Here is a 10,630-nt window from a genome sequence, read left to right on the forward strand (position 1 = left end):
GATTTGGGGTCTGGGGGGTCTCTTTTAACAGGGTTTCTCAGAGGGAGGGAACATCAGAGAGAGAACCAATTATTTTTCTCAGTTAGTACATCTTGCAAACTTTCTACAAATCAAGGTTACACACGCCAAGATAAAAATAACAGACACTAACTTCTTCAAATGCCCACAAAGGTGTGGGAGTATTCTATACAGAGGGGCAGAGGGGGAGAGAGGGGGGGCCTGGTTTCCTGGCAACACAGGGGGGAAAGAAAGGGAAGGCAAGGTAAGCATGCCCTCTCAGCTTCCATAGTTTAGAGGCATTCTGGGACAGGAAAAAGTTACAAACTTCCGTGTAGGAAAGAAGAGTTCTCTTCTCCCAACCCCGTGCTTTCCTGGGCTAAAGAAACTTCAAGCAGCTGGAAATGCCAGCGGGGTCCTCTCTTTACTCTATCCGGCCTCTCGCCGTGGAGCTGAGGAGAGAAACTTCAGTAACCATGGTAACTTGACGCCAGGTAAACAGGAGAAAGAGAAGCTGGGGGGGAATTACAACTAAAAGATGGGAAAAGATACATTTCAGGCCATCAACTACAACATCTAAACTCTGCCACCACCAACTCCTGCTTAAGGGCCCCTAGAGTAAGAAAGAAAATGTATTTAGGCCTGGTGAGAAAGTGAGAGTATCCAAGGAGGAGTCATGTTACTTGCTGTCATATTAATGTTGCTCTGTGAATGTGAGATGGCTGAAGGGTAGCTCCACACATGTGTGAAGGCAAATACTCACATCTGAGTGCCCAGGCTTAACACTTAAAAAGATGGGGCATGTGTTTTGAGATCAAACATGACAATTCAAGTGGCTGTAATTGCAGGGCTCAACCAACTGATAGTGTAGACACTGAAATTCCTCACCACTTAAACAGTCAAAAGCTTTTAGTTCAATTATATGTAATGTCATTTCCACTGTAGTATCAGGCAGATGTTTAATAAACTATTTTCAGAGTAGAAGGAAGGCATACTGTAACTGAGGGATTAGTTCAGGCTGCTATGCTATGCTTCCCAAGGGATGATTTAGTAGCATACTTTGTTTATGTCAGCAAATATTATTCTACCACTATTAATACATATCATATATCCTTTGTTATAACGTACAATCTAGTCTGAAAAAAAAAAAAAAAAGCCTTTTTAGTATCCAACACACTTTTGATTCAAAACAGCTCTTGCTTATTATACCAGTAACATAAAAGAACATGAAGCGCCTTCTTCCATCTCTATTGTTGGGCTTTCTACCATGCTGTGGTAAGATAGCACCACATTGTGCTGTTCTTCATGAGAAGAGATAGTACCCATGGTTAAAGCCCTGTGGTCATAGTACACTTCTAGTTTTAGGCACAAGTCAGATATACAATAATTAATATTTATGTTTGTGTTTATGTGAATGAATAAAACAGATACACATACAAAATCTCACGGCTTTGTTTAGGAATAGTGATTTCATACAGAAGTAATCATGATTGCATTTCAATATGTGGTACTTGTATGATAGACAATGGTTGGTAACAAAACACTATTCTTTTGAATTTTACTGTTCAATGTGCATAGGCACGGCACTGTGAATTTTTGCATTTTACAATGACAGAAGATTAACGTTTTGCTATAGGACTACAAATGTTATCAGTTCTTCAAGCAAATATAAAACATATTACCGTAATTTTAAAATGCATAATATTTGTTTTATGCACGAATAGAGAAGTAGTTATCAATCAAATCTATGTAATTTAGTTATTTTTGCTTCTGTTTTCAGAGAGATGGTTTATTAGTTAGTCAATTTGCTCATAGGTGAGAATTTTCAAGATAATGTCTCAGAATAAGGGTAAGCAGACCTAGAAAATGTACCATTTAGTTCATGGTGATGTAAGACTGGGAACTCATCTATATGCTATGGTTTTGATATTACAGACTGTAAGGTAAATTTCAAGATGAATGTCTAAACAAGCTGGTTCGGGCACTGACAGTAGCATAACTCCCAAGCAGCAAAGATCTGCTTCAGATTTCTTTACATATAACTTTGATACCAGGTTTTCTAAGGGTAAAATACACCATCTATCTATTTTACGGGTAGATTTTGCTACCTAAACTCATCTGGGGATCAATTTTTCAAAGTAGTTTCATTAAGTCATAGGCTTCCCATTTACTCTGAGCTGGAAAGTACCTGTTCAAATCCTTTTATGTAGGTACTAAACTGCTTTTGAAACTGGTCAGCATGAGACAAAACACCTTGACTATTTTGTGCTTTAATACTCATTTTTAGATTAAATTTCTTCATTAATTATATTCTCAATTATTTTTTCAAAAACTGTAGACTTTTTTTTTGTGAAAGAACAGCCCTTACATATCTTCTGATGAAGGTCAGCATAGAAAAGCTTTTGATGTAGGACTTATTGGTACAAAAGTCACTGACTGTGGTAAGAAAGTCTGCAGGTAATGCCATTGGCTGGGATAACTTTCTCATTGATTTTTTGAGTCATTTTTCTGTACTTAATTTACCCACTTTTACTGGAAACCTTAAAAGTAATCACAGCTCAAGGCTAGCTGCCAAATAGATTGAAAACTGAGCTTATATCACTGCACCCTTTCTGTAGACTGATTGCTCTTCTGCTATACATCCACCTCTATATTAAATAGTCCAGAATAGCTGCTAGAGTTCCAGTGTCTATTATACACGCTGCTCTCCTAGATATCTTCTGTGTAAGCCCAATCTTTTTTTTATTAAAGACATCTTATAATAACTTACTTCCTCATGGAGCGCTACTGAATCACTCTTTATGACAAATTCTTCATAAAACAAGATGCAAGTTTCTACATGGTTCAATTGAGTCTACTTGTTCTCAATACTTCCAAAGCTGTATACAGAGACTTATTACACCAAATAACATTTCTTTGGCAGTCCCTAATAGACACAGTGTGGGTTTACTTGCTCCTGCACCACTATATCATTGAATATTTTCATTTAACCCTCTAGAGTAAAGCACAAGTGACAAGACTTGGTTGCAGGTTCTCCTCTTTGTTGGATTTTTAGTAATTTCAAGTCTGTCACTACTCAGTGAGGCTGGATTTTCATAGATGTCAATTAGTCTGCTTGAAATACTAATATTTCACCTCCAGAAGCTTTATCTTCTAGCTAAAATTCAATACAGAATTGTACAGATTGTACAGAATCCTACTGGTCAAATTCTTAAAACTTAGTAATGTAGCAAAAGGGGAGGTAGTTATAGGGATGTAGCTTTTTTTGCCAATGCATCCAGAGAAAATATTTAGGCCCTGATGCTGGAAAGTTAAAATAAAAGAGAAAAGTGCTATTATACAGAAGAGTGTATAGGAGTGTATATATCTATATCTGTATATATATATATGATCATTTTTGTAAGAATAAAAATACTTCTAAGCATCATTTCACAGATAACAGAAAGACATGCAGAAGTATGAAAATTAGTAGAAGAGAATCAAGTGTTTCCTAATTTGAAGGTAGTACCCAGATTAGTACCCAAACTTTAGTGTTTTCTCAGTACTAATCATCAAATTATTTTACTGTGAGCAAAATTAGATGACATATTTTACTGCACTTAAGAATATACATCTATACCTGTACATATCTGTATGGATAATTGTAGATTGTCTGAGCTGACTGAGTATGAGACAGCATCAGTAAACCATACTGTCTAATTATCTTGGTCTTTCCTAACAGGCTGAGTTCCCATCTGCAGCACTCATGCTGGTTTGGGTTTTGCCTTTTTTTCATTCATATGTTCTCTGTATTCTTCACACAAAAATTTGTAGCTGTGTAGTCTATTGTATTAGTGACAAGTTTTCCCAGTACTTTTCCATGGCCTTTTCCTAAACAGAAATACAAAACAAATTCCAGACCTCCAAGCCCTGGGAGGTATAAGACCGCTTTGCTCTCTTGGTTCTTCCTGGGAAGCCAGGTTGAGAACAACTCTTCAAAATACATTCTCATGGACAAGGTAAAACTAGTGTCAAGGGGAGACTCCAAAGAAGGGGCTTGACCTTGCGAGGGGAGTTACATCACCGCTTGTCCTCCTAATTGGTGCTTTTTATCAATTATGCTAATTTCCTAAAACTTACAAAAATGTACTCACCCCTGGGGGAGGTGGGCTTTTGTGGATGTCTTTCTATAACTGCCCCTGAAGGCCTCCATTAAAGATCCCCTTTTATATTACCTCCCTACTAAAATTATCTTCGGGTCTTTAATTTCCAGGTTGGGCAAAAGACAATTGCACTTTACGGGTTCCAGACTGATGCAATGAGGCAGCAGGCTTGGTGCACAGTCAGTGTGCACTCAATTTAGCTACCGGACCTGCAACTGAATCACAAAATCATGGAAACACAGAATCATAGAATCATTTAGACTGGAAAAAAACTTCTAATATAATTGGTTTCAAACATGCCTAAATAGACTAAAGCATGTGCTAATGAAATGTAAAACACTCTACACCTTTGTGTCCTGATATAGAGTTTAATGTACTTCAGTTGAGAAATAAATTGCCTGTGAACTTCAGTAGATGTAGAGGACTCCTGAAATTCCATCTTCAATAGTTTCTGATATATATATACACATATATTTATACAAACACACACACACACATACACACATACACACATATACATATACATATACATATACATATACATATACATATACATATACATATATATATGTTAGGATTGACTTCAGCAAAAATACTAAAATGTCAATGTTATGATTCAAATTGAAAATACTGAAGCTACTGGCGACCTAGGATAGCTGTACACCAGAAAGCATTTTTTTCATAAACAAAATTACTTTTACTGTCACAGCAAGTTCTCAGCAAATAAGTAATTTTGATCCTATTTAATCCTATCCTAAATGTACCGCAAAATCAAATTCATGAATAACAGCAATTACATTGCATATTAGATTCAATGGTAGGGCTGAAGAAATCCCTGAACTGCTAGATCTCAGAAGAAAACACCTTCTTCTGTAAACTTGTCCTTTCTCACAAGTGGTTGCTATCAGGCTGTCATATGCACAAATCCTAGTTAGACTTTGACTTAATATATGCCTTTTGGGCTAGATAGATTTCATGGAAATGTTCTAAGTTAAATTCTGCTCTTTTTCTGTAAGCTTCTACTCTTCTCATACTGCTGAGTTATATGCAGTTAATCCATCTGTAGATTTGTAAATTTCCTGTCTTCTGTATCAGATCTATATATGGAATGGCTTGTAGCACAAACAGTTGCCTACGTCTTCCCCAGCCCTGCTGTAGCACTGCTGGTCTGTACTGCTTTCTGCATCCCGTTCCAATAGGAACTTTCTACACCTGCACTGCTAAGCATTCCTTGATGAAGTTGTTCCCGTTGCTCAAGACCTTTTCCCACCTCTCCTTTTATTATGCCCCAGAGTTTTCAATGTTCTCAGCAACTCCATTACTGACTTCTTCAGGTAACAGAGAGTAGGCCATTACCTGCTGTCTCCCAGTACAAGCCTTACCTTGACTTGGGCACCCTCTGATTTATCACACCTAGACTGGGGCTTGCTACACCAGTCTCACAGCAGGGCCCAGGGAAGACAAGAGGAAATGCACTTGGCAAGGTCACCATAATGCATAATTTATCACATTAGCAAAATCGCTGTTACAATGGGAAAACAAAAGCAAAAATAGGTTGAACAGCTACTGGGCCTCTTTGCCATAAAGAAACCCCAACAGCTGATAAAAGCAACAAGGATGTGATCCTGACTCAGCTCCATTGGGCTGATTCCCACAGTGTTTGGTCCAGTTTCTGTGGCTGGACTGATAGTCAATTAGAAGAATGAAACTACTTCAGTGGTTCCATGAGCCAGGAAGACTCAACAACTGCCAGAAGTACCCTTAATTTTCAGATATGCAGCTGTGTTTACATAGCGTGGAGGAGCCACAATGAAATAAGGCTCAGCCCTCCTACTGCCAGTGGTCCATGTGGCTCATTGCCAGCATACACGTAGCCATGCCTGCTGTAGTTCTGCCAGTTTTGGTATCTGGAGCCCTGTGTCTCTTCTGCCTGACATACAATAAACATTCTCAGGAAGAAGACAAGGGAGAAAGGATTCAGAGGAGCAAGCACTCAGGTGCACCAATTCTTACTCTTTCTTTGCTGTATGTCTTGCAAACATTGTCCTTGTGCTCGCTCCTACACACACTCCCAACTTCCCTCATGTGCCAGTTGTGCTTTGGTTATCCAGACAGAAATCTGACAGCAGATTGAGGAATGCTGGTGTGGCATGGAAATTTTCTATCGTCTATCTTCAACCATTTTAGCAACCATCTTATGACTAGGAGTGTGCTGTTGCTGGTTGGAGCTGTTCCTTTCATAAGTACATCATGAGAACAATCTGGTTTGTGCTCTCCTTCAAGGCACCATTGTACAGCTGTGTATAGATGTCTACTGCAGCCTATCCAGGTGAGAGATGACTCTTCCTAATACACAATCACTTTCTGAGCTCTTGATGGGTACAGATTTCAGCTATGAAACCTATATATGAAACCATCAGGTAGAATTCACGGCTGTCATCCTTCTGGCAGGAGTGTAGGCCAAAAGTCATGTGTGCAGGTTTGTCTGAGGGAATGAAGTTCAAGTAGGAAGACGACAGACTTTGTGTGTGTGTGCACCTTCTGCATGGGAAGCTGCAGATAATATGTCTCCCCTGTATCAGTTACTTCCTGATGCCTTTTGCTGATCACGTTTTCAAAAAATTCTGTTTCAGAATAGTAATGGGCCAGCTTTGTTCACAGTTAGCAACCCTAGTAGAATCTTAGACTGAAGGGGAAGTACATAAGATGAAAAATATCAGAAAATTGTTGCCTTCAAAAACATCTTCTCAGCTAAGCTGATGGTGTCTTTCTATCACATTCAATCAAGAACACAAGCAATACAGAATTTGCTTACTGCCTTCTACCCAGTACAGAAAACACACAATTTTATTTTATTTACTTTCTTAAGCCATCTACTCTGTCCCTACGTAGCTCTGATCAGTAAAAATTTCCAAAGCATTTGAGAATCTTTCATCTTGGATTGTTAACTTAGTTTTACTGTTTCTCAAGGGATCAATAGGCATTAACTTGATAAGGGAAGGTGCGGGAAGGTGCGGGAAGGGAAGGTGCGGGAAGGGAAGGTGCGGGAAGGGAAGGTGCGGGAAGGTGCGGGAAGGGAAGGTGCGGGAAGGGAAGGTGCGGGAAGGGAAGGGAAGGGAAGGGAAGGGAAGGGAAGGGAAGGGAAGGGAAGGGAAGGGAAGGGAAGGGAAGGGAAGGGAAGGGAAGGGAAGGGAAGGGAAGGGAAGGGAAGGGAAGGGAAGGGAAGGGAAGGGCAATAAAATAAAATGTAGTAACATTTTGGAAAGCTCCCCCTTTGTTTTAATTTCTAAAAATTTATCCTAAAAAGTGACATTCAAGTCTGGATATCTCACCCTTAGAAATGTGACTTTCAGCTTGCTTAGGTGTACATTCCTTGGAAAGGAGTTTAGATGGAACATTACACATTGTTATAAATGCAAAGGCAGATTTGGGTTAAATAAAAAACAATTTATTATAAAACAATTTCTATAAAAAATAAACAATGAGGAAAAACCACAATAAAACAAACAGCGCAGCGCTGGGTGGACAGGGGTCTATACCCAAAGGTATAGGTGTTCCCAAATCCACGAAGGAGGGTAGACTGTCCGGGGTTTTTATAGGGATTTTGTGCCTTGAGGCCAAATTCCAGGCAGGCACCATTCACCAAGGGTCCTTGATTGTTGTATGAATTGATTTCCTGGCGTTGGAGAATAGAGTCAAATAGACGTCCGGACAGAGTCTCCTCATATGTAAAGAAGTTCTGGGTGTTTCTTGATTTCATTGTGGTTCAGGCCATCTGGATGGGATGGTTGGATCCGGGTTGGAGCTGATGGATATCTCGGCTGGACTTTTTCCCTTTGTCTACCTGATGGCTTCCCCCAACGGTGGCCTGCAAGGCGGGGTGTTCAGGTCCGGTGATGAGTATCTCGTCGGAGCCTTTCCCTGTTAGCCTGATGATTCATGTCCTGTCCATTCTTTTCCGTTGATGGGCGCCGGCTAGGGTCGTTATCCTTTGAGTGGAAATTCGCGACTAGATCTGGGAAGGGCTTGTGGGCCACACTGTACTTTTTATTTTATATTATTATTGCTACATACATTTATTTAGATTTCTACGAATTTTTACAAGTTCATTTCTCACACATGATCTGACAGGTATTTCCTAATTTAATTCTTCAGGTTGAAACAATTCTTCATGTATTAGAAAAAAGCTATACCATACACATGGGATTGTAATAAGTAAAAAAGCAATACATAAGAAATTACCATCAGTAAAACTTACATAATTAATACAGAAAAGCCTTACAAGGAAGTTGTACAAAAACTTCTTAGTATCTATCTTTTCTAGTGTTGTGCTCCTCTCTGTTTTATAAGGACTTCTCAGTGCAGGAGAAACAAATGCACCTGTAATAGGGCCTAGTAATTAATAGCAGCTAAACCCTAGTTAAACACTTTAATCTTGGAACTTACTCAAACCATGAGGTGTATTTAGGATTAGATCCACAAACTACAATAACTAGAGGTGCCATATGCTGCAGGTTTACTCAATCTCATTTGCATTTGTGGTCACAGTAAGAGCAAAGGACATGAAAAGTCATATTTACTTGTACAAGGATGAAGTATTTTCTATGGAATTAATATGAATATTCTTTTCCTACGTTGTCAAAATACATCCCAGATGAAAATTTAAAAGGACAAATGCAGAAGTAAAAATGGAGGTACTGTTAAATATTTATATATATATATATATATTTGTTTTAAAACACAGCGATAGACTAAACTGTTTTGGGTTAGGGTTTTTGGGTTTTCTGTTGTTTTTTTTAATTGAGCATAGAAAGCAAAGAACAAAGGTTTGTAATGATGAGAGATTCTTTTAAACCACTGTACCACAGGCAGTAAAGGAGATATTTTTGGCAGCAGAAAAGGTGAGAGCCAGTGATAAAGGGAAACATTAATTATCCAGTACCTGTTAGAAGGGAACACAGACACAATGTCTTACAGAAGTTAGAGAATACAATGGGGAGAATGTGAAATGGAAGGTAGTTTAGGAAACAACTGTCTCCAGCCTCAATTGCAACTGACAGGAGGTGACTGAGGATTAGAAGGTGTAAACTACTGGTGATGGTCACAGGACGTTTAGGCTCAAAATTATAAAGAAAAAGAAAGGAAGAAAGGCCCTGAAATAACAAGTTACTTTTTGGGGTTTTTAAAGGGTTTTGTTTTTTGCAGAAGTTTCCCTCTGTTTTGGGATCAGATGAATAGCATAGCAAGATTTGACTTAGCATCAGAAAATACCCTACCAAAAAAGTCACAATTATTGAGAATAAATCAAAAGTCCTAGAAATGGAGAAACAGCATAAATATTATGATAAAAGGTATTTAAATATATTTGATACAATCAGATGGGCCAGGGTGAAGGAAAGGAATAAAACCTTGAGCACTTAATAAAATAACCAAGGTAGTGTCTGAATCAAAGTCATTATCATTTGAGATCTTGTAGAAGAGAGAAGTCTCAGGGGACTGAAGAAGGGCAAGCCATTACATTACACTAAGAAAGGGAAGACTTGAGAAACCACTGACCAGTCACAGTACTTTCAGTATGTACAAAAATACTGGGAGAAGTTATTAAACAGCCAATTTATAACCAGTCTACAGGAAAATAAAAAGGTGATGAAAAACAGCCAACACAGCTGTCTCAAGAGTAAATCACGTCAAAACAATCTAATTTCCTCCTTTGACACAGTAAGTTTCAGTATAGTGGAGAAGAAGGAAGCAGAAGATGAGATAGCTTTACTTTAATAAAGCTTTTTACACTGCCACAGGAGACCTCGTGGGGAAGCCGGAAAAATACAGCCCTATAGGCCCAGCCTGAACAAAAGATTTAAACAATTTTGAGGATGTGTAATACATGCTAACATAAGGGATGAAATTACTGCACTACACAGTATAGAAGCAAAAAATTAGGCCTTGGCCTTCCTGAGCTCAACCACTAAACCATTTTCTGTTTATGTCCTCTGATTTCAGTGAAGGTGTTTGTTGATTGCAGGTTTTGAACTTAGGCTGAACCGAATCTGCGATTAGAAAATAGATTTTACTTGTAATTACAAGGAGGCTGAGATTAATTTTTTGAAGTATCATATAAAATAATGCCTTTTTTTTTTGTATTGCTTGTTAAGCAAAATTACTCATTAATAACCTTAGCAACAGAATCCATCCAGAATAAGGTAAAATCCAATCTAAACTTTCCATCTCACTAATGGGATCATAAAAGTCACAATTTGAAGGGCCCAGTGTGATGTGGTAACAGGTAACTGTGATCACCCCAGTAGCCAACCATCAGTATAACTTCAGAATGATAACAGAAAGGGGAAGATTCCTCCATTGACACATACAATACACAGATCCTTCTGAATATTGAAAAAACCTAGAGCACCAGCTCCCAATGGCCTGTTTAATGTTATGACTTTATAGGTTTTATAATTAGTTTATGGCAGGAGAATAATTGATGTCATACA

The sequence above is a fragment of the Pseudopodoces humilis genome, chromosome 1 (assembly GCF_049639895.1).
Source record: "Pseudopodoces humilis isolate 2021_Gansu_Grassland_sample_001 chromosome 1, ASM4963989v1, whole genome shotgun sequence".
NCBI classification, from domain to species: domain Eukaryota; kingdom Metazoa; phylum Chordata; class Aves; order Passeriformes; family Paridae; genus Pseudopodoces; species Pseudopodoces humilis.